This window comes from Moschus berezovskii, chromosome 12, assembly GCF_049115385.1.
Source record: "Moschus berezovskii isolate FMDL1 chromosome 12, NW_MosBer_1.0, whole genome shotgun sequence".
NCBI lineage: Eukaryota > Metazoa > Chordata > Mammalia > Artiodactyla > Moschidae > Moschus > Moschus berezovskii.
Window position 1 is genome coordinate 45,655,110 of NC_142471.1, and position 4,320 is coordinate 45,659,429.

At 40.1% G+C, this 4,320-nt stretch overlaps 1 pseudogene; it reads right to left on the reverse strand.

Moving 5' to 3' along the window:
* Positions 1-1,096: 1,096 nt before the first annotated feature.
* On the reverse strand, positions 1,097-2,050 carry LOC129555168 (eukaryotic translation initiation factor 2A pseudogene; annotated as a pseudogene).
* Positions 2,051-4,320: the final 2,270 nt, after the last annotated feature.

Genomic DNA, 4,320 nt, shown 5'->3' on the forward strand with positions numbered 1-4,320 from the left:
ACCTTGTATTTTTTTCTCCATGTTCTCTTGTGTGTGTGTGTTTGTTTCTTAGCTCTTTTAAGTTATTTTACCTGCTAAAAACTTTAACATATTATTAATCTCTTTCCTGACAGACTCCACATGGTACATTTTATTATAGCTTGACTATGTCTAGATGAAGCTTAGCTCACGGGAGGCATGAAATACATATGTATAAATGAATGGGGACTTCCACATACCAGTATTATGTGTCCAGATCTATCTCTGACCATTCAAGGCCACTAAAAAGATTGCTGCAACTCCTTTTGTGAGGGGGAAATGACACCCATGTATTCAGGCTCTTCTGGGGTTCCTCACTGGATAGAGCAAAGCCTGAGTCTTGGTTTAAAAATTAAAACTTTAAGGATTCTCAAAAGAACTGTGCTATAAAGCAATTCACTTTTCTACAAAATTACTCTGAGGTTATGCTGATCAGCTTAGTGAGCTAGTACAGGCTGAGGAGAAAACATTCATTCTCAAGTTAGAGAAACACACTTTTTTTCACCTGGCTTGTTTTGCACTACTTTAAAGCAGTCAAATGGGTTACATTTATTTAAATTTAAAATGTCTTTCCCCATGTATGGTAAATTATACTGAATGAAAATGATACTTGATTTTCAATGTCTTGAGCTTGGCTAAGAAATTGATATCTCTTTTCTTCAACAATGTATTGAAAGGTAGAGAAATTTGCTTTAGTGAACATTATTAGCTAAGGGCTTCCCTGGTGGCTCAGATGGTAAAGAATCCGCCTGCAATGCAGGAGACCCAGGTTTCATTCCTGGGTTGGGAAGATCCCCTGGAGAAAGGAATGACTACCCACTCCAGTATTCTTCCCTGGAGAATGCCACAGACAGAGGAGCCTGGTGGGCTACAGTCCATGTGGTGGTTGCAAAGAGCCAGATGTGACTGAGTGACTAACACTTTTCATTTTCACATATATGTCAAAGCTTGGCTAAATGGTTGCATTATAGATGAGCGGTACATGGTGTATCTATGGTGGCCTGGTGACGTTCTGGGTGCTCCACCAGGTTTAGTACACGGGATGTGTTTCCTGGTTTATGCTAACAACTTGCCTTCTCTAAATATTTAGCATAACCAATTCCAAATCTTCCAGCTCCTGGAGAAGGGTGATATCTTTTTGAATTTTCTCCAACTTATTGTTTTTCTAGTCATATTTCAGTTGCTAACTATTCTTTCAGGGTTCAGTTGCTTTGGGGTCTCCTTTAGGATCTTGAATTTTTCATTTGTCTCGCGGTCTCCAGATGTTAATGGAGACACAGTGTTCTGTGGGGTGCTCTGGGGGGCAGGGGTAGGTGCCAAGTCTTGGTTCTAGTCACTTCCTGCTTTGCAGCTTTCTTAGCCTCATATTTCCTTTGATTTTTAAAGACTGTTCTTGGTAATGGCTTATCATTTCCTGGCTGTGGTTTCTTATTCTGGAGTAGCTTCTTCTCAGTCAGCTTGGAATTGACGATTAGTTTATTTCTTAAAGCTGAGAATCTATCAACCATTGCAAATTTCTGTTCTTAATTGGGTACTTCACTTAAAACTACTTGGGAAGCAATTGTTTTCACTGGAAACAGTCCATCCAAAAACAGTTGCCAGGATAAGGCTGGCATAATACCAAAGCGCGTAATAATACCCATTATTAACATGCAAGCTGGGAGCATGCAGGCCAATAAAAATGTGCTCCCCATCTGGGCACCAAGCAAAATACGTAGCATCAGAGGCAAGTGGCTTAGAAATAGGGTTGCATTTAAAAATACCTCACGACTGCCTTTGTCCCTCAGATTTCTAAATCTAACTAGCATTAATATATGGCCATAAGAACTGAATAAGCTGCATTAGAACACCAGTTCCAAAGTCAAACACTGGATCACATTTCAAGTTGAAAATCGTCTCTTTGGCAGGCATAAATCCATAAATAGTGTAAAACTCAGCTGACCTAGAATTCCAAGTTACACCGTAACTGGGGCTACGCTTTGGTAATTGAACAGATTACAACATTTTCTCCATTTGTTGTGAAGTAACACATCATTTGTTCTCTGTCGCAGAAAGTTCCTGTCTTAAAAACTGTTCTAGTCATCACAACACAGCAGTGACTTTTTTATTCCATAGCATCATAACCTTATCAACCTTATAGGAATGATTGTTGGCTAAACCTACATGAGGTAGACCAAACTTGGGGTATAGACAAAATTTAACAAATGCAGGCTCACCTTTACCCCCTGGAACATAGACAGTCCCCTTATGTGACTGGAATCCAAGTGATGACACACAGTAATCACACAGTTATTATGTGCAATAGGTGCTCAGTATACATTGTTAAGTGAATTAATTTCTGTCTCTCCCCTTGCCCTCAGTTCCCAACACACTCAGAAAATAGCATTTGATTAAAGAATAAATAGATGAATGAATGATAAATATATATTTCTATTGTTATTCTGCTGCAAATGCCCTCCAAGCATGGCAAAGCAGCCCCTAGGCACGAGAACACCTCTTTCCCAATTGTCCTCCTGGTTTTATTCTTGTGGCATTGTTGTTTATAAGCAGATTTCCTTTGATCATTTCCAGGACAAGAATGAATCATGCGTAGGTGGAAGTCATCATAACTGTGTAACCTTGAAATATATCCCAGCTTGGTTTTTTTAATAAAAAAACTATCGCTCCCAACTTGAATCCTATTCACTAATTGTTTTTTTTTTTTTTGGTTGCCCTATGAGGCTTGCAGGATCTTAGTTTCCTGACCAGGGATCAAAGCATGCTCTCTGCAGTGAGAGTGGAGAGTCCTAACCCATGGACCACCAAGGAATTCCCCCAACTTGACTTTCTTTTTTTTTCCTAGATGGGGACCCTGAATGAAAGAAAGCTCTGATTTTCCTTGTCTGTGGTTTAGACTAAAACCAAAGTCAATCCCTGACTTGTTCTTCCCTCTGACTAGGTCTCCTTCTCCTGTGCATTTTCTCCAGTTGGAGAACTCTGTGAATCAGTGGGTCTCAGCCCAAATCAGAGTCACCTGGAAGCTTGTAGAATGGTCATCTGGGAAAGACAAGTGACAGTAGGAATGGCCTGAAGATGAAGCAAGGGGACACATCACAACAGCCACCGAGACCTGCTTCCAGACTGGCCTTTTGTCTTCCCTTCCAGGGACCTTGGTCTCTAACTCTGGCCATCCTTGCCCTCCTTTGGAGAAGGCTCCTTCTAAGACTGGCTGTAAAGGGGCATGTGTCCCTCCTGATCTGACTCCCACCCCTCAGGTCCCAGAGACCAGTCTAAATGGGCATAAGCATGCTCCCCAACTTTCCAGAGCTTCCTCTCCCCAAGCTGGGCTGGACCCTTCCATGGAAGGAGCCGTCTGGGAGCACCAGGAAGGGTGGATATTCACATCTGGTTGTTCTGTCCAGTTCCTGAAGCAAGGCTCCTATGTGGGAACCCACCCTTACATCCCTGTCCTCCCTGCGTCTGGCTCTGAGGGGGACCCGCTTTCTCCATCAAGGGTCAGACTCCTGGTTTGTGTCCTGAAGTTTCACATGTTCATACTTTAGGCTCCTTTGGTTGCTGGTGAAAACTTGGCACACTTCATGTTTCTATTCCAATAACTTATTTGTTTTAAAATTTAGAATGTCTGAAAAATCAAGAGTGTTAAAGTCTGTGTGTGTGTGTGAGTGTGTTTGATAGAGCATATGGGAAAATCCCTTCCCCCTGGCTATTTATAACCCTTCCCAGGCACTGAAAGCACAATGGCCATAACTCTCATCCATTCAAAAAAAGTGCCGAGTGCAGCACTTTCTTATTTTATATACCTCCTTGCTCTTAAGTGCTCACTGTTTGGATTTCTGATCTGATAACTTTATTTAAAAATTGAGTTTTACTGATGAGTCCCAGGAATGAAATATGCAGTGTGGGGAATATAATTAATAATAATGTAATATCTTTGTATGATGACAGAGGTGATCAAAAGGTACAAACTTCTAGTTATAAAATAAATAAATACTAGGGATGTAGTATACACTATGATTTATATAATTAATACTGTTGTATGTTTTATATGAAAGTTATTAGAACATTTTGTAAGAGTGCTCATCACAAGGAAAATATTATTTTTTTCCTTTTCCTGTTCTTTTGTGTCTGTAAGAGATGAAGAATGTTCACTAAACATATTATGGTAATCATTTCATGAGTTATGTAAGTCAAATCGTTATGCTGGACACCTTAAACCTTTGCGGTGCTGTATGTTAATTATATCTCAATAAAACTGGAAGAAAAATTTTAAAAAATATTTTAAAAATTGGGTTTCACTGGAAC